The sequence below is a fragment of the Dermacentor andersoni genome, chromosome 2, assembly GCF_023375885.2.
Source record: "Dermacentor andersoni chromosome 2, qqDerAnde1_hic_scaffold, whole genome shotgun sequence".
NCBI lineage: Eukaryota > Metazoa > Arthropoda > Arachnida > Ixodida > Ixodidae > Dermacentor > Dermacentor andersoni.
In genome coordinates, this window is record NC_092815.1 from 119,118,841 (window position 1) to 119,139,372 (window position 20,532).

General features: G+C 47.1%; 3 long non-coding RNA genes across 3 annotated transcripts; 1 reads left to right on the plus strand and 2 right to left on the minus strand.

Annotated features, from left to right (window-relative positions):
* The first annotated feature begins 578 nt into the window (after positions 1-578).
* Positions 579-2,665, plus strand: LOC129382909 (uncharacterized). The gene is made up of 2 exons (XR_008610895.2): positions 579-779; positions 2,338-2,665. It is a non-coding gene; the product is annotated as an uncharacterized lncRNA (long non-coding RNA).
* Positions 2,666-4,741: 2,076 nt separating this feature from the next.
* Positions 4,742-6,048, minus strand: LOC126541310 (uncharacterized). The gene is made up of 2 exons (XR_011892553.1): positions 5,958-6,048; positions 4,742-5,702 (listed from the first exon to the last, which is right to left on the minus strand). It is a non-coding gene; the product is annotated as an uncharacterized lncRNA (long non-coding RNA).
* A 5,977-nt stretch (positions 6,049-12,025) lies between these two features.
* On the minus strand, positions 12,026-14,077 carry LOC140215949 (uncharacterized). The gene is made up of 3 exons (XR_011892554.1): positions 14,038-14,077; positions 13,317-13,453; positions 12,026-12,979 (listed from the first exon to the last, which is right to left on the minus strand). It is a non-coding gene; the product is annotated as an uncharacterized lncRNA (long non-coding RNA).
* Between the last annotated feature and the right edge of the window lie 6,455 nt (positions 14,078-20,532).

Sequence of the window (20,532 nt, forward strand, 5' to 3'; positions counted from 1 at the left end):
AGCAACATAAAAAAAATAATAAAAAAATCAATTCACAGGAAGCTAAAGTACCTCTGCTAATTGGAGCGAACAGGACGTGATTAACCGGGGTGATTAGACGACACGGGTTCCCTTTAGGCTTAGGATACCGTTTACCTCGCCGTATTTACCATAGAGACGAAACCAGCAAACGTCGCTATCGGACGCCGACACCGTCGTTGCAGAATAGAGCGGCAAGGCGCCAGCTTTAGCAAGAACGGTGAAGAAGCAAAACGTGAGCAACAACACTTACCCAGCTTAGTCAGCGACGTTCCGAGGCAAGTGCAGGGAGCAAGCATAAACGTAGGGTGCCACGTTTCTGGTGGGCTCCGAGTGGAACACAAGTTCACGTGCGGTCAGTGCGCGCTCCTTTTTCTTTACGGAAAATGACGATGATGAATCTTCAAGATATGGCACGTACTCATAGACGAGGCAACCTAAAGTTTGCCCGCGCGGCACCAGCGCCGAATGCTCCCCTAGCGGACCGATGGAAGTTTCGAGGGTCGTCGCTGCGCGAGCGCGCGCCCGTGATCTGTTCGACGGGAGCGCTCGTGCTGGCTCGGGCGCGTTGTTTTTGCGATGGCGAGTGCGACCTCATCAGCCAGGAAAGGTGGCACGCAATAGTGCTGTATTGTTAATTGCCATAACAGCCTCGAAAACACGAAAGGTCGAACGCCGCCCGTGAAATTCTACAGATTTCCGGGGAAGTGGTACGAGAAGGTCAGACGACAAGCATGGATAATTGCAGTGCGCCGAGTCAAGTAAGCACCATACTTTCGTATTCGCGTGCAATATCGCGGCTGCTCGATGAAACGGAATAGTGATATGCCTGTTTTTAGCGCCCAACCGTTTGTTTAGTCATGCCGCGTTGTTGAATTGTGTTGACATCCGCTGCTTGTTAGCGGTAAATGCATGCGTGTTGCGACGCTGAGCTTGACGACGCGAGCTCGATTCCCGGCCACAGCGGCCGCATTTCGATAGGGGCGAAGTGCAAGAACGCCCTTGTTACCGCGTGCTTTGATTTTTGTGCACGTTAAAGAACCCCCGGAGGTAATAAGTATTCCTGAGACTAACCATTACAGCGTGCCTCATAATGATTTAGTGGTTTTGCATGGTTTTGGCAGTTAAAACCCCCGAATTTATTTGATTCTACTGTGCCTTCACTCGCAATCGGCATGGACGAGCTTTAGAGAATTATTTCCATTTTCCAAACGCTGCAACTTAATTTACTAGTTGTGCAGGTAACGAAAGGGGACGCGCGCTACTTTCGTCTGATAGCAGACAGCATTTAATGCAAGCCGTGGTCGTCGCGTGCGTCGGTAAGCGGCAGATCGGAAAGCAGCCGATCGAGACGTGCGCGTTATGTTTGTTGTTTGGCCATGCTTTCGAAGTTCACAATATCCAAGCTTGCTTTAAGGTAATTACCACCTTGCACATTCTTGCTGATTCACTCTTCCTGCCAAAAACCTTCGTTTCCTGTAGTAGCCGGCCATCGGTGCAAGCTTACTTTAGCTGTTCGCCCGACGAGGCACTAGATTTGCTTTGGTGAGGCATGTATCTCTAATGCTTGCGCTCGTGCAGTTGGTCCTAAGGTAATCGCCTGTTAACGTGGTCTGGGTTCATTTCGCGGAGCAGTCTGTACGAGCCAATCCTCATTAGCAGTGAAAAGGCACCTTGCTGATTAATGCGATGAGTTGCAATGACTCCAACATCTGCATTGAATAAGGCGTCATATACACTAAATATTTATTGCAGCATGATTCAAAGCAATATGCGCCTATGTAGTATTTAAATTGTTAATTTTGAGCAGATGTGTGTTTTGGCTGTTGTGTTCTAGGATTTCGTGTATCCTGGGAAGGAAACTGCTTTAGTGTTCTGGTGAAGCAGCGTACTGACCAGGACAAGGCAGACACACACATGAATAGAAGACACTCGCTGTGCTTGTGTCTCTCCTATTTGTACTGGTCAGTGCGCTGCTTCACCAACACGGTATGATGATTAATCACCAACTCGCCCAACTTCCCACATTACTGCGTTAGCTTTATAATGCAGTTCTCTTCGTGCCACGCAGTGACGTTATTGGGGCACGAAATAGGCATCACAAGTTGCAGGCACTAGCATCTCCGAATCACCATGTATTAAAGGCATGTACAGTTCGCCAAAAACAGCTCAATTTGTGATTTGCCTGAACCTAAGCCTGAGAGGGTATAATGAGCTATAGGCTAGGCCACGTTGTTGAAGGTGGGAAGATGGTCTTTCTCGTTAGTAACGTTCCATGCTCATTTGTGCCTAATACATGTGTTCTTTCTGTGCTCGCAGTGCTGATGACACTCCCTGGGAGCCATCCAAAAGCATGCGAATTTACAAAAACAAGCAGGCTTTGCGAAGCGAAGACATCGATAACGCTTGCCGTTGTTCGCTGACAGCTCCGCGCAAATCAGAACGAACACAAACGTGTAATTTACTAATGCTCCAGCCAAGAAATTTAGCAGCAAAAGGCGGAAGCACAAGATGAGAGCAGCCGTGTGCGCGCACTCAGCTACCGAGGAAACTAACGGCAATCGTCACCGTCCCTCCACATCTCTGCAAGTATGCATGACCGCTTTGTGCCTGCATCATATAGAAATAAAGTGGCTAAACTTCTGAACTTGGTGTATACCTCTAAATCGACGTCGTATACGATCTTGGACACCTGTGACACGCCCTTGGCTTTCACTGTCACATCACCGGCCACGATTTGTTGAACGCCGTACACGTGCGGAAGCAGACGCTCCCCTTTCGTGAGGTTGCCGCCACGAAAAAAATCTGTCCGCGTCGGCAGCCTTCTTGAAACCGCATTGCAATCTTTGCGTCGCTGTTGCGCAAGCAGGCGATCTGCCGCCGTCGAAAACTGAGCGCCGTGAGAACGAGCAGCGAAGAAACGCGCGGGCGAACCGGTGTAAACAAAGCGGAGACCGTGCCACGGCACGACCGCGCTGCATCACGTTTCCACATTGGGGGCGCTGTCAGGAGGCGCAGTAGCGCCGCCTGGCCATGGTTTTCTCGTCTATAGCGGGGGAGGAGACAAAAATCACCGCGGAAGGGGGGGGGGGGGGGTGAACGCACTAACGTTCATAGAAAACAGAAACGAATGGGCAACTGAAAAGTCTAAAATATAGCAAGACATGATTACTTATTCGAGAATCCGAACCATAAAAGTAGATGATTTCATTTAAAAAACATAAAATAAGGTTCTTTCAATAACTTAAGCTAGAAGAAACTCTGACGGATAATAGGGCTTGTAAGGAAAACCGCGCCCAGCACGGTCACCGTTATTTATATAACTTGAATAAAAACAGAGACCGTCAAACACGGTGGTTAAAACCTAGGGCTGAAGCTCCGAGAGAGAGCAGAACGAAATTGCTTAAATTTGATTCGCGTTTACAAAGCCGAGCTTCAAGTAAATTGTTTTTGTACTATGAGCCGCCGCAGGAATAAGAAATCCTGATCGATAGATTCATTTTCCCTGCAATAAAAACACAGTGGCGAGGTTACCAGAGCAGACCGATTTAAATATATTGCTAGGTGCCTAACAGTTGGCTGTGTTGTGCTTTTCCCGTTTCTGCGGAAGCTGACGACGACGAAGACGCACAATTGAATTTTCATTTACATAGAGCTGGTCTTACGATGTCCCCTCTATGCCGCAATTGTAAGGAAATAGAATCGATAGACCACTACATTTTATTATGCAGACGATATTCACACCAGATGAAGATATTACTCGAAGCTCAATTTTGTAAAATTCGATTAGGGTTAAGTATACCAGTATCATTATCATTTAGGGCCTCGACACTAGGCTGCAGTCATGGAGACGTTTGTTCCACATTATTTGATTATTAACTGAAACAAAACGTTTAATATGTTAATTATTACATATTTATTATACATATCAAATCTGCATTCATTTACCCTAAATTGGTTTCTCCAAATTATTTGCTAACTATAATTCTCTCCTTGAGTTAGTCTCTTTTAACATTCACATTTCAGTGAGTCTGACTGCTTGTTCGCATACTAGTCTAGTTATTGCAACATCTCCCCTTGCTTTTTTTTGTATTTGCTTTACTTTCCGTTTATCGTTTTCAAATAAGAATTTACTGCAGCTACCCCCTGCCGCCCGTTTCTTGGAATATCCTCCGTAGTGGGTGCGAGCCCTAACAGAGGTCCACCACCACCACCACTATAATAATAATAATAATAATAATAATAATAATAATAATAATAATAATAATAATAATAATAATAATAATAATAATAATAATAATAATAATCGTCAAGGAAATTGTTGGACGGAAACTGTTTGCTTTCACTAGATTCAACCTAATAGTTCTTGCCATATACAGAGTGCTTCAGCTAACTTTAACCAGAGCATTAAAATATGCCTATGCACCACCAAATGAATGTTGTTCATTCCTGTATGTAGTGTGTCACGCTATCTCTTTTATTTTGCTTAATCGGATACTTAGTCAAAATTAACCAACTTCTGAAGCAACTAAGTTAGGCAAAACATTTCCAATTAGAAAGTCGTAGAGCGCTTTGCAAAATGTCCGATTATATAGCTTCTAACTTTTTATCTATTAAGTATTAGTTTTTTTGCAGCAATTTAAACATTTCGGCACGTTCACATGCATTACATCGGTCGTAGTGATCGCGGCATTTTGTGAACATTATCATCGGCAACATCGCATTCGCAAATGAAACATGTTATTTATTTTAAACATAATAACGTCAGCCCATCTTGCATATGTAATCCACAAAAACAAACGTAACAAACCCTATTTTCCTTGTTGATATTGTTCAAAATATCCGATCCTAGATATTTTGACTGGACGGCTTCCAGTGGCCATGTGAAGGATTCACGCCTTTCTGCAGTACGCAGCCGCACTGTTGGTGTAAGCAGCTGGGGTCGTCTAGGGTTCTCGAAGCAGCCATTCAGTGCACGGTGGCCGCCACTTGCTCGACCTGCTCGCCTGCTGAAATGACAACGCCCGCGCGAGAGCTCCTGCGAACGGACACCGTCCCGTATGCCGTTACTACGGGTCCGTTGTCGACGTCTTCGAGTCCCTCCCACGGATCATGCTCGACGGCGGTCGGGTCCAGCTGGGCGTTGCCGTAGCTCTCTCGTAGCCGCATCATCGTCATCGTCGTCGTCGTTGCCGACGCCGGCGTTCGCTTCACACGTGGCGCTCCTCTTTATCTCTTGGAAGTGCACGTAGATATCGCTTGGCTTCGGGTACTGCGCGAATCGAGCGTGTTTGATCTTCTCGATAACGTCGATGTCGTGATCGCAGAGGGTGGAGGCAGCTTGCAACTCGAGCTTGGTCTTGTGGTGGCTCTCCGTCAAGTAGGTAGGTTTGTCGACGAAAAAGCGCCCCGGGGCGATTGTATACGTTAGCCAATAAAAACAGACTGAACGCAGCGTCGCGTCTGAGTAAGGCGCCGCTGTGCCAGGAGACGCCGTGGGAATTGCATTGACGCAGCCGTTGCTGACGCCGAAACGCTTCATGCCACCTGTGCCTCCACGTTCGTGGATGAATACAGACGAGACGCCCTTCTCCGCACGGTCCGGCTGGATGTGAAGCTGCTGCTGATCTTTGAGTCTCTGGCAAACGACCATCTCCCGGGGATCACTAGTACGTTCGCCTTATCTGCAACGTGGACAAAAGACTGGATGTAAGATGTAATCGTTTGAGACCCATAACAACAAATCAATTCGCGGGAAAGTCTAGGGCATCTCAGACTACGAGGGACAATGACATTATGAGCGGAGATGAAAACACGACAGGTTCGCTTTAGGCTTAGGATTACCATTGCTGAGTGCCTCGCCGTGGTTATAACAAAGGCGAGACCAGCTACCTATCGAAAATACCGTAGCGAAGGGTGAGCAATAAGGTGCAACTTACACGTCTTCGCGGCGTTCCAACGTGAAGACTGGGCTGGCAGAAACGGGGAAGGCTGCACTCCTGGCACGGTCCGAGTGGAACGCAATATCACGTGCGCGCGGTTCGTGCGCGCGCTCTTCTTTCTTTAATGACGATGATGATTTCCTTGAAATGTAGCAAGAACGCACTATGGTGGCACGTGAGACTTGGGTGGCATCACGAGACCAAAAAGAGGAATGAAAATAAAAATGAAACCCATCATAGGTTAAGTATACTGCATAATGCAGCGGTCTGCTTTGTAAAAGAAGTATAGAAGGTGCTTAAAAAGGATAATTAGCGGAAATAAAATAAGTATTTAAAACAGGTATCTGACAGTTAAAAATTTAAGTTTCTTGTAATTTGTATATTCTTGGCTTGTGATAAAGCTCCGCTCTTATTAACTCAGCTCTGTTGTTGCTGAAGCATTAATTTACAGATACGACTTGACTTATTAGCTTCCCTTTAAAAACCAAAGGGCTTCGACTTTAGAAGCATCTAGCATACCTGGATGTGCTGTACCTAGGAGCTAGAAGCTCAGTCGTTGCACACGGGCAGCTATTTCCTTTCCGGCCACGGTGACTCAGTGGTTATGGCGTTTTGCTGCTATGTATATAGCAGCAGCTTCATAGCAGTAAATAAATGCCGAACCATGCCGACCCTAAATACTGGTACATAACCACAATTACGGATTGGCGAAGAAGAGGGAGCCACGAGAAAAAAAAAAGACTTGGAACTTTAATTAACAAATGCAATTAATGATGGATGAATAAGTCGCACGCGTATACAAGAGCACTTGACATTCGAAGCTTCTTAAAAATTTATTTTAACACATTAGAACGTGTTGATTTCAAACGCGGGTTGAAGGTGCGGGGGCTAGCTAAGCCAACACTTTGCCCGTCATCGGTGTTCGAGGTCATTACTGCATATGTAGCAACGTGCACTGACGTGCAGGACTCACCACTGACTGCGTCAGTTACCGCGAATCATTCGAGCTTGGCAATTTGTGCAAGGTGTTGCGCCCGACACAGACTCGGAGATTGTTGTAGCGTGCATGTATCTCGAAGGCCACAACACGCAACATTGACAGCGGATGAGGACGCGACGTTGCGTGCACCCCAAATAAATTGTTCTTCGGGAAACTATGGTGCCAGCTGGGAAAACCTGCTGCTATAGCTGTCACAGTAAACGAGTTCTGTGCCAGGGCAATGTCTTTTTTTTTTTGTTAAAAGAAAGCTTGCCCTGCGGCATAAAACGTTTTTCATACTTATAGTCGTGATCAATATGAAGGGAACCCTTTATTTTTCCTTTTTTTTTGCCAGGAGACCGTAGCGGCTAAACACACATGCCCTACGTAAAAGTTAATTAAGGGAAAATTAGACATCCACCCAATCGTAGCAATGGCTGCAAAGGAAACCCATACGGATTCCTCGAAAGAAAAGCCTCGCAGTTAAAGGAAAATCCGTCCTCGGACTGCGCATCGGACGGTTGTGCTAAAGGAATCGCGTTCGAAAGAAACCGTTGCACCAATTTGACTCACTGGATATGTAACACTGGGTATGCGCCTCTTTCACGCCCGCTATAGAGTCAACGCGCATGTGCCACATGGGTGTGTGCCGCTTTTCAGCTAACCTCGTTGACGCGAACTTGGGTCACTCGGTACATGCCGCTCTTCGATGAGGAAAGAAATTGTGTGTTACTGGGCGGAATCGAACCCGCGTCCTATAGATATCCAGACAATATTGTCTGAATTCACACACGGCCCACGTGTGGACTGCGCAACTGTGTGGCGACGCGTGTCCGGAGGGATGCGCGAGAGACGATTAAGCCCGGTTTCATACATGTATCGTGTGTATATATATATATATATATATATATATATATATATATATATATATATATATATGGGAGTGTGTGTGTGTGTGTGTGTGTGTGTGTGTGTGTGTGTGTGTGTGTGTGTGTGTGTGTGTGTGTGAAGCGTCTCGGCGGCGGCAATACGGTGTTTCGCTACATTGCTCTAAAGGTAATCCCATTAACCCGGAAGCTTGTCATGAGAGGGATTCAGTGATAACATTATTAGGGCATGAAAAAATCGTCACGGGGTGCGACTCTAGTGGTAACGGATCCGGCGCTAATTAATGCTGTTGGCGATGCCCTCTACAAGCTTCGCTTGTAAAATCGGTGCAATGAACTGTATGCTGATAATGCAAAGCACTGATAACGTTCGCGAGGATGACACCGTACATCCACTGCTTAGAAACGTAATCTTTTGATATAAACTGTTTTGTTGAAGAAGACCGAAAACGTATATATGCTAAAGGCGCGAATCTGCTGCCAAAGAAGCACCTTTCGCTTCACGCTGTATCAAAGGGCTATTTGTTTCCTCAAAGCGTTCCCTACTTTCGGGGCACAACTACAGTCTGGAATGTGATGTACGATTTAGTACTGCAATGACATGCTGGCATCATTCACGAACTCTATGTGGCCATCATGTGCGGGAAACCACTGGCATGCTTATGCCGTGATAAGTTGCTCGTGTGGACCTAGAAACTACACCAACGAAAAGCGCAAGAAATGTCACGTCTAAATAGCATGTTAGGACTATTGATATTGAAATGCAGTTGATTGGGTGTTCAACATATCTGTACCTTTATGCAGTAGAACTTCAGATCTCCTCTGTTGAAAAGTACACCGTGTCCTTCTCGCCGGGGTGACGTTAAACAGTAAACTTGTTTTACTTTAAAGGTCACTGGCATACCGTAATACGAGTGTTTCTGCCTGCGCGCGTGAAGGAATTTTATTCACTTTGTTCCGGTAGCCCAAAAATAATGTCTAACCCGGTGGACGCGCGTTGTTAGCACGGCACTGACTGCGCTTTCTTATGTTGCTGGCCAATTATCCGAACATGCTTCTGAAAAAAATAGTACTGTCAGTTGTTGTTTTGAGCGTCGTAATCCCCTTCAGAGTAATTGCCTCCTGATTCCGCGCCCCGAGTGCCACGCTATCCCCACTTCTGGAAACAGTCGAGGAAACCCTCCTCGGGAAGTGGTGCTAAGGCAGCGGTCGCGTTACACGTGATGATCGATCGGTTTCGAAATCGCGTTCCTTTCAGTTGCTTCTCCATTTTGTGAAAGAAAATTTAATTAAGCGACTAAGCAAAGAAAAACGATCAACGAAATGAAGGCTGTTGTCATGATGGAATGTAAAACAAAAATTGACATTCATTCTAGTGCAGCCGTTTTAGCCTTTGTTGAAATTGTGGAAGCCTAAACTGTCTTCTTTTCTTACAAATGCCATATTTTCATGTATTATATTTGCACTTTTAATACACAGAAACATTTACAGCTCATAGTAGATTGTATTACTAGCAATATAGAGATATAATGACAATCCCAAGGACACCTAAGCACACTTATGAGCCGTGAATGCGAAAGCCTTCACGGCTCACAATTGAACATTGGTGTCGAATTCAACACCGCGAGTCCAATTGAACATCGCTGAGCGGTCCTTCGCGTTTAGCGCTGCGAGTAATGTACCATAGTGTTACGTGCTGTCCGAGCCAACAAGCAGCAGCAGTATGCGGTGCCAACGCCGCATGCTACCGACATGCTGTGCGAGGAGACACCGAGGAAGCGCGTTACGCGACTGCCTCACCGACGACAACCCGTCTCGCCCCGCGGCAGCTGCCGCGTCGCGTCGCCATATCTGCTCCGCCGAGGCGAGCTGGTGACGTGGCGTCGCGGCGATGCCCTCTCCCCTCACGCAACGTCTGGCGCGCTACTCCTTTAGCAGGTTATCACGTTCACCCGCTCTGCTTCGTCGAGGCGCGCTCGTGGGGTGGCGTCACACATTCAATAGGAATTGAGGTGCCGTTTCGCTGTTACAGATGCCGCAGGCTTTTTCGCTGCATGGACCATTTGATGCTTTCGCATCAAAGTATGTTTGTGCTATATTAACAAAAAGTTTATCAATTCTGAAGTCCTCCCCTTAGTGTTCGTGACAAATCGTTTCTCGACCGAACCACGAAGCACTGACAGCACTAGCAAGAGCAGTGTGCTACATGAAGTGCAGCTCACTCTGTCCCACTGGGTATGTGCCCACTGTAACAGTCGCCCAGTCGCCCCCTGTGGCACATATTATTGTACCGCACTCCCACCGTGATCGGCCCACTTAAACGGCGAGACAACCCGGCCGTCTTTCTGCAAAAATTAGAAAGAAGTGGCTGTACTCAGAGAGAGAGAGAGAGAGAGAGAGAGAGAGAGAGAGAAACATTATTTGGTTCCTTAAAGGATTTAGCGTCTCGAGGTCTCCGTCGTCTTCTTGGGCGCCGGCGACTTGGAGCCTCTTCCGGCAAGGGTGGGCCCCTATTCCAGGGCTCCACTGAGCCTAGCTACCTCACTAGCGTGCTGCACTAAGGCCCTTTGGGCCGTGAGCTCGCAGCTGGTAAGCCGACTCTCCCATTGCTCCGCACTCGGGTTATTGTGTTGGTGGAATGATTGATTGTGTTTACATTCCCATGTGACATGATATAGTGTGGGTGTGGCGCCGCACCATGTGCAGGTGTCTCTGTATTGTGTTGGCTACATTTTGTTTAGGATGTATAAATTTGGGAAGGAGTTTGTCTGCAATCTGCGCGAACTCGTTGCTTCCTCCTTCGTTAGAGCTTTGTGCGGTGGGGGATATTTGGCTCTCGTCCCTCTGTATAAGTTTAAGATTTCTGTGTATCCTCCTTCACAAGCGTATGGGTGATACTCCGGGGCGTGCGACTGCTCTGCTCGGAACGTGGTCTCTCGAGCTAGGCTGTCTGCCCTTTCGTTACCCTCTATGCCTGCGTGGGCCGGAATCCGGATTAACTTGTGCGTAACGTTCCTCTCGGCGAAGTTGGCTCCGCCAATAATTCTGAGGGCGGCTTTGCTAATCCTGCCCCTCATGTAATTTCTGCACGCTTCCTTCGAGTCTGTTAAGATGTTTAGAGGCCTGCCTGTCCTATATCCTTCTACTGCCGCCAGCGCCACGGCAATTTCGTCGGCCTCCGCTGTGCCGGCTGCCTTTGCCGTCGCACATGTGATCAGATTCCCGTCGCCGTCCACCACCACCGCCGTGGCCGTGCGCTTCGCTTCTCACGGGTACGTGGCAGCATCCGTGTATACCGTGTTGTCTAGTAGCGCTAGTGTCTTTTCTACGTATTCGGCTCGCGCCTGCCTTCTGCTATCGTGGAGGTTGGGGCCCATGTTCTTAGGTACTGGCCTAACTTTTATTGTTTTTCTTAAGCAGTCGGGCACGTCTGCGTATCTATCTACGTGTCCGCTCGTGTCCCGTCCAGAGAAGAATTTCGCATTAGAAAGCCACCAGATTTCGTTCACTCAAGGCCTGCAGGCTCTGAATATACTTGTACTAGATTTGGCTGAAGTGTTTAGGGAAAATAAATCACATGCCATATGTATATCTAAAACAAAATTTCTAATAGTGTATGGTACATCTGTACCACTTACACAATATGCGCAGAATTCCGCAGATATATAACAACTCCATTCATTATCCTTTAAGACAGGGCAAACTTCGTAGAGAAAGCGGGCTTCACCAGGCTTAAAAAAATGAAAACAAAACTTGTTCAGGGTCTGAAAATCGGCAATTATCGGGCTCTACTCGAAAACGAAGGACCCTGCTTATAAGCTCGCTTGAAGATTCGGGACATCTGTGAACTCGATGGTCTTTTTGCATATCCCACTTCTCGAGGAGCGAGAGAGCTAGGAGCTTATAAGCAGATTACCCAGGATCTTTGAATTTGGAGCATATACTATAGTTTGAACAGACGTTAAGGAGAACAAAAAGGCTAGGGAAATTAAGAGAATTGTCTCCTAATGCGTAGCATTCGTTGGCTCTGCTGTTACTTAGCTTTTGCTTTTGTTTCCCTAACTTCAGTTGGCCCACCCCCAAACTTCAGTTGATCGACGCCCAAATTTTAGTTGGCCCATCCCAAAGTCCCAAGTTCAGCAACACAGCGTCGATTAACCGGGGATCGTAACTAGCATGCTATCTTTTACAACACCGCGTTGGCATCGAAAAGATCAAATTTATTTTCGAGTACAACAGTATGTATTCGTATTACAAACATAATACTAAGTAAAACATTATTTGAATATTGTACACGAGCCCATGGTTGCAAGCTGTGAGATTGTCGCTGCGCCTGGATGTCTTGACAGAGGGAATTTCAGGGCACACGTGAACATTCCCACCTTCTCGCAGCACTTGGTAACACTGCTGGAGCAAGCAGTTGCAGTGGCCAGGGAGCCCCAGAACTGCGGTGCTCTTCTTGGAGACATCATCTCGCACTAAGTATTACTCCTAGATAGCTACTGCTTTGGGGAAGTCGGTCACGGACAGAATCGCGCATGTTGTGACCACAAGCCTGCAGCGGCCGCCAGCAGGACTGTGGATCTCGAGGTCCATCTGTGCGTTGCTGCAGCCCTCAGTGTTCCTCGCGTTCAGGCAGTGCGTCTCCAAAACCACCGTCGTCGACGCCGGCGTCTGTTATACCCGCGTGGGTCCTATTTTTATTTCGGACATTGTCGCTGAAACCTCCCGGCTTCGGGTATTCCAGGAATTGCACGTATTCGATCGTTTCGAGATCATCGATGATGTAATCGCAGAGAAAACATGGAGCTTGCAGCTCGATCTCGAAGTTGGCCTTGTTCTCGGTCGAGTGGGAGGTGACGAACGCGCAGACAGTTTCGCCGACAAAGCAGTGGCTTTGCCGGAATGGACGTGGTAGCCCAGGGAAAAGAATGGAATTCGGCGTCAAGTCCGAGACGGGCGGCGCTGCGCCAGGCACGGGAATCACATTGAAGCCGTCGTTGATGATGCCGGTACGCTTGATGTCGCCCGTGTGTTCACTCTCGTATACGCATGCAGACGGGGCTGTCTTCCATGCCTGGTGTGGATGCTGATCTGTACGTGTCTGGCAAATGGCCATCGCTCCCATGAAAGTCACCAGATATTCACCTTATCTGCAACGTAGACAAAAAAAAAAGAGAAAAGAAGGAAAGAAAATTGGATGAGAGAAACACATCGAGCGCCGTAGGGAGAAATCAATTTACGGTACACCGCCTTTAGGGCATCTCTAAGACCTCGAGTACAGGAGGACACGATGAGCGGAGATGAAAACATGACATGTTGCCTTTAGGCTTACGATTACCATTGCTGATGTGCTTCGCGTTTTATATCATAGACCGCCTATCGCCAATATCGTATACACTAGTTTCATCACTGTAGTACAGAGTGACACGGTGCCAGCTTCAAATGAACCATGAAGGTGCGAAGGGATATGAATAAAGCGCAACTTACTCGCCCTCGCGGAGTTCTATCGTGAGGGCTAGGCTGGCAGAAACGGCGCAGGCCGGTCCGAGTGGAACGCAATCTCACGTGCGGTTCCTGCGCGCGCTCTTCTTTCTTTAATGACGATGATCATCGTCGATGATTTCCTTCAAATGGGGTAACAAAGCAATGTATGGGCAAGTGAGAATCGGGTGCCATTATGAGAACAGAAACATCAATGAAAATAAAAAAGGAACCCATCCTAAATTAACTATACTGCATATATAGCAGTTTGCTTTATAACAAGAAATTCATAACAACGGTTAAAAAAGATAATTAGCGGAAAGAAAAGAAGTGCTTAAAAAAGGCATTTGGCAGATGATGACTTAAGGATTTCTAATTTGTGTTTTGGGAATTTTAATACTGGCTTATCTTAAACCTCCTCTTTTTAACTGTAGCAGCTTTGCTGTTGCAGAAGCATTAATTTACGCACACAACTTTAAATATTATTGATTTTTACCGTCCCCCTAAAAGTAAAGGACTTTGACGTTAGAAGCCTTTACGCTCGCCGACAACTTTCTGCAGCAATGAAGGGAAAGCTACGGAGGCAAAGCGCGCAGAAGGGAGAACGCTTCTGAAAAGAGTCCCGTGTTTTCAACTACTTTAGTTTAAGCTTGGGAAAAGAAAACATAAGCACCTTATTAGCAACAGGCAAATAAGATAAAACACACCACTAAATGTAAACGCTTACTTATATTGCGGCTTTTCCCGTCACCGTCTGGGCAAACGCGAAACTGTCGCACGTGACAGCTGCGTCGATTGAGCGTCTGTTACGAGCAAACAAAAGCACTGTCAAACGCTGGCGGACAACTTGGCGCGCTAACACATGTGCAGAAGTTCCGCCCCCGTAGTTTTCCCTTCAGTCACAGAAAGTTGTCCACGAGTATAGCATGCAGGGATGTACTGTCCGTAGGAGCAAGACGCTCAGTCGCTGCACGCGGGCAGGTTTCTCCCTACCGGCCACGGTGACTCAATAGGTATGGCATTCTGCTGCTATGTATATAGCAGCAACTTAATTACAGCAAATAAGTGACGAACCATTCCGCACAACATTGCTGCTTCTGACTCCAAAAAACTGGCACTTAACCAGAATTACGAATTAGCGAAGAAGAGGGCGGCACGAGGAAAAAAAGAAAGGAACTTTAATCGACAAATGCAATTAATGATGGATGAAAACAGCGCTTGACATTTGAAGTTTGCTTAAAATTTATTTACAACATTAAATGTTGCCTTCCAAGCTGGTTGAAGGTGCGGCGGCTAGCTAAGCCAACACTCGCACGCTTTGAGCAAAACTTTGCCTGCCATCGGTGTTCCCACTCATGACTATGCTGCAACGTGTACTAACTGGCTGGACTCATTAACTGCGTCAGTTGCAGCGGAACATTCGATCTTGGTAATTTGTGCAAGGTATTGCGCCCAACACAGACCCAGAGATTGTGGCGGACGTGCACGTATCTCGAAGGCCCCAACACGCAACATTGACAGCGGACGAAGACGCGACGTTGCGCGCACCCCAAAGAAATTGGTCTTCGGGAAACTGTGGTGCCAGCTGGGAAAACCTGCTGCTATAGCTGTTGCAACGAATGAGTTCAGAGCCAGGACAATCTTCTTATTTTGTTTTTTGTTAAAAGAAAGTTTGCCCTGGGGCATAAAACGTTTTTCATACGTATACACTCGTGATCAATATGAAGGGAACACCTTTTTCTTTAATTTGCGATGCTCGTAGCGGCTAAACACAGATGCGCTCCATTAAAGTGTTCAATGAAACTAAAACTGCATCTGGAAAACCTATTGCTATGTCTGAAGTTCCTGTATTTGAACCAATGCATCACGAGTTATCATCGTTTAAGAATATCCGATGTTCCCTTTCATATTGATGAAGGCTGTACATGCTATGTTCAGTGAAGTCTAACAAGGATCTGTGGTGTACACCATAGAACCACGGGCGGCATACTCAAACGGTTGGCACGGTCGTATATCCTCACTTTTGACGGATGGTGGTTCCATGATGAGTGCACTCCGGGACAACCACACAAGAGTTGCGGTGGATGTGCGAGGGCAGCTGGGCGAGGAAAGAATGGATAAGGGAAACTAAGGGCTGTGCGATGGTCTGGAGCTCTTACGCAGGTTGTACCTGGCGTGTATGCAGCACCCGCGCTTATCTTCTGAACGCAACCTCTCGGTGAGAGAGATCGAGCGGGAGGTCTAGTTCAGATTTATAGATGCCCTTGTCGAGTGGCGAAGGATTGCCTTTTTCGATAGCCACTTGAGCGGAAGAGCGGCAGTAGGTGACTCAAAGGAGGTTGGTGACCGACTGTGTCTGCCTGAATGTGTCCCAGGATACTGTAACGTAAGATATTCCAAACTTTTCTGTTCCAATTCTGTAATCAGCCTTCCGCGATTGGTCAAAAAAGTTTTTTTGGACCTCCCCGACTTCGCCTGTCTGTCATGTGAAGTCGCGAAAGCCACGATAGCTCCCAATCTGACATGACGTGAACACACTGCTTATGCTTGATTCGGCCGAACAAAAGAGAAATAATTATTTTTGATTCGACTGTTTTTGCCATTAACCCTTTGCTATTGGTAAAAAGGTTACACGAGGTACTATGGCGTAAACTATACAGACTCGCACTTTTCTATCTCCTGCCTTACGTCACAACATTCACCCGAGAATATACCCTACTTCAGCCTGCAAGTTTTGTCCTGCTAGCAGAGCGGACCTTAACCACATTATGTGGCAATGCAAGAACCACTCCCCTCCCCCTAACCTTTGTAGAGTTTTAAGTAGTAGGGAGCTGTGGGAGGCTGCCATGTGCAGCTACAACCCCGAACTTCAGGAAGCTATCCTGAGGTGGGCTGAGGTGGTAGAGGAGGCCTACCGCGAGTAGGATAACCTCCCTCGCCTTCTTCCCGCAGCCCCTTTCCTTTTAAGATGGGATAAATAAAGTTGTCTCTCTCTCTCTCAGGCTGCACCCACTTCACCTGTCTGTCACTCGATGTATTGCGTCAAAGTGACGTTTACGCGTTAAAGATGCATTAATGTGCCGAACAAAACTGGATTTTTTTTCTGAATAGCAGGAGACTGCTCCGTTCCGAAAGCAATAGAAGATGGCTGCCGCCGATCGTTCAGGCACTGACTACTCCCACCTGCCGGAGAGCATGTGTTTGTTTGCGCAAGCAAAACCTTTTGCGTGACCGTATAACGTTATCGAGCCCTTTTGGCACGTATACGACCTCGCTCTGCCAGCTCTTCTTGGCTGAGTATCCGTTTTAGCGGCCTGTTTAACTGTCCGTTACACGCCGCCGCGATTTTAGACGAGCAACCGCAAACAAAGTAAGGGCAAGCGGACCAATGACAGACGCCGGCACCTCTCTCTTTATCTGGTTATCTATTTTCAGTGCGCTGGCTCGGCCCCATCGGAACCCTCTCCACTTAAACGTGCTCCTCGGCTCTGGTCAGCGAATTAGTTAAGGAAAGCTGCTGAATGTAGGCAATGTTAGTCGTTTCCAAAGCAAACAAAAGAGACCTGTTGTAAACGACGATAGTGTTTGATCGAGCTCTTCAGGCAACGCTGCGAGTCACTGCTGGATGCTTGCGTCGGCAGTTACGTAAACTTGACGTCAGGAGCTAAAAACACATTAGAATAGTTTTACGTTATAGGGCCTCCAGTCAAGACAGGAGTCGTTGCTCGCACAATTCGCACCGGGCCCGGGAACGTCGGTGCGCCGGTTCGCCATTTCTATGTGAAAGAAAATCCGCTCAACGCCTTGCGGAGCTCTGTCATAGCTAAAACAGGACCTGTGTATATTAACTAGTTTCCATGTTTCTTGCGATAGTTTTAATCACCAGCAATTCAATCGGGCATACATGGCCTGCGGTTGCGCCAACAGAGATGGGCGCAAGCGGAACATGATTGGGGGAATATTAAAGTCCGAGCTCTTTTTTGTTTGCGTTGTACGTAGTTACAGCCCAATTTGCAACATGCTGTATCGTCATTCATATTCCTTACCTAGAACGATTTACGGTCGCCTATAACTGAAACTATTGGCTTCCGATCCCCGACGACAGCCATTTAACGTACCCCTTTTCTCACTGAAGCGAACCACGACAATATTGTAATCTCGTCGCCTTCGAGATTTTTCATCATGCTGACGAGAGCAGCCGCTGGTTGCACTCAATCTCATAGGTCGTGTCAAGCAGCCGCTCTTTTTGGGTCGTGTGTCACTTTCGCCAAGCGATTCGATATCAGATTCGGTATCGAGTTTCGGTATCAAAAGCGTCCACGTTTGCGGGCTAATAGAGCGAAGGGGCTTCACTCAGTGAAAAATGCTTCACATTAAAAAGTCACGAGTTTTCATTTACGCATGGCCGACGGGCTCTGAATATATATGTGCTGTCTTTCGCCCCCCTGTAGTGTTTAGAGAAAATAAATCTCGTACCATATGCATGTATAATATTATTACTAATACCTAATAGTTCCACGGAAGTCTGCAAAGCGGAGGGAAGTAATTAATTAAGGAAAAATGAGACATTGACGCAATCGTAGCAATTGCTACAAAGAAAACCTATACGGGTTCCTCCAAAGAAAAGCCTCACTGTTGAAGAAAAATTCTTCCTAGTCCGCACTAGGACAAAATTTTCTTCAACTGCGAGGCTTTTTTTTTTTCCTTTCTATTAACCCGTATGGGTTTCCTTTGTAGCAATTGCTACGATTGGGCGGACGTCTCTTTTCTCTCTTAATTAATTACTTCTCTCCGCCTTGCGGCTTTCCGCAGAACTATTGCGTCAAACTCTTGCCTTTGCTTCGAGTTATTGACAAATTTGACTTCGCCCTGCCATCTGCTAGCCGCCTGGTTAGCTCAGATGGTAGAGCGGCTGCCCCGGAAAGGCGGTGGTCCCGGGTTCATGTTGCGGACTAAGGCGAATTTTTCTTCAGCTGCGAGGCTTTTCTTTCGAGGAACCCGTATGGATTTCCTTTGTAGCTATTCCTACGATTTGGTGGATGTCTCATTTTCCCTTAGTTAATAGTACTAATAGTATGTGGTGCAGCTTTACCATTTGCCCGCACAAGATGGGCAGAATTTCGTAGATTTATTACAACTGCATTCATCATACTTTAAGACAGGGCAAACTTCGTAGGGAAATCCGGTTTTATGAGGTTAAAAACAAGTAAAAAAACTTTTTCAGGGTGCGAAGATCAGGAATTATCGGCCTTTTCCCGAAAACGAAGGACCCTACATTTAAGCTAGCTTGAAGATCCGGGACATCTGTCAACACGATGGTCATTTGCGTGTCCCAATTCTCGAGGAGCGAGATTAGAGCTTGTAAACCGCCTGCCCAGGACCTTCGAATCTGGAGCATAGCTAGTTGCACAGAGGTTAAGTCAGTAGAACAAAACGGCTACAGAAATTAAGAGAATTTTCTCCCAATGTGTAGGCTCTGGCTCAGCTGTTACTTCACTTTTGCTTTTGTTACCCAAACTTCTGTTGGCCCACCCCCAAACTTCAGTTGACCAACGCCCAAATTTAAGTTGGCCCACCTCCGTATTCCAAGTTAAGCAACACAACGTCGATCAAACGAGGATCGTAACGAGCATGCTATCATTTACAACACCGCGTTAGCATCGACAAGATCAAATTTATTCTCAATATGAACAATATATATTCGTATTACAAATATAATACTAAGTAAAAGATTATTTCAATATTGTATACGAGCCCATGGCTCGAAGCTGCGTGATTTTCCCTGCGCCTGGGTACCTTGGCCGAGGGAATTTCAGGGCACACGTGAAGATTCCCACCTTCTCGCAGCATTTGGTAATACTGCTGGAGCAATCAGTTGCAGTGGCCAGGGAGCCCCAGAGCTGCGGTGCTGTTCTTGGAGACCTCATCTCGCATTACGTATTACGCCAAGATGGCTACTGCCGTGGGGAAGTCGGGCACAGACAGAATCGCACATGTTGTGACCACAAGCCTGCAGCTGCCGCCAGCAAGGCCTGTTGGTCGCACGGTCCGTCTGTGCGTTGCCGCAGCACTCGGTGTTCCTCACGTTGAGCAGTGCGCCGCCGCAATCGCCGTCGGCCATTTCACCCGCACGGGTCCTTCTTTTATTTCGAACATTGACGCTGAAACCTCCCGGCGTCGGATACTGCAGGAATTGCGCGTCTTTGATCGTTTCGAGATCATCGATGATGTAATCGCAGAGAAAACATGGTGCTTGCAGCTCGATCTCGGCGTTGGCCTTGTTCTTTGTCGAAGAGGGGGTGACGAACGCGCAGACAGTTTCGCCGATGAAGCAGTGGCTTTGCCCGAATGGACGTGGTAGCCCAGGGAAAAGAAGCGAATTCGGCGTCAAGTCCGAGACGGGCGGCGCTGTGCCAGGCACGGGAATCACATTGAAGCTGTCATTGATGATGCGCTTGATGTCGCCGGTGTGTTCACTCTCGTATACGCATGCAGACGGGGCTGTCTTCCATGCCTGGTGTGGATGCTGATCTGTACGTGTCTGGCAAATGGCCATCGCCCCCATGGAAGCCACCAGATATTCTCCTTATCTGCAACGTAGACAAAAATAAAAAATAAAAAAAATAAGGATGAGCGAAACTAACACATCGAGTGCCGCAGGGAGAAATCAATTTACGGTAAACCGCATATAGGGCATCTGTGAGACCTCAAGGGTAAAGGACATGATGAGTGGTCATTAATACGTGACAGGTTGTTTTTAGGCTTACAATTTCCATTGCTGATGTGGTTCGCCGTTGTTATATCATATACGCCTCTCATATACGTGCATCATATCATATAGCATATCACCGTAGAATAGATCATGACTGCAGAACATCAGTGTAGAACATGGCCGCACGGTGCCAGATTTAAACGAACCACGAAAGAGCGAAAGTCTATAAATATAGCTCAACTTACTCGCTTTTGCCGAGTTCCAACTTGAGGACTAGGCTGGCAGAAACGGGGCAGGCCACACTTCTGTGACAGGCCAAGTGGAACGCAATATCACGTGCGGTTTGTAGGCGCGTTCTTCTTTCTTTTCCTTCTTTAAAGGCGATGACGATACCCTTAAAGTGTGGTAACAGCGCATCCTCGGGGCAGGTGAGAATCGAGGAGAATCATATGGTATTGATCATGCTACCTATCTTGCGGCACTTTGATTTAAGCAAACGTTTTTGTACAT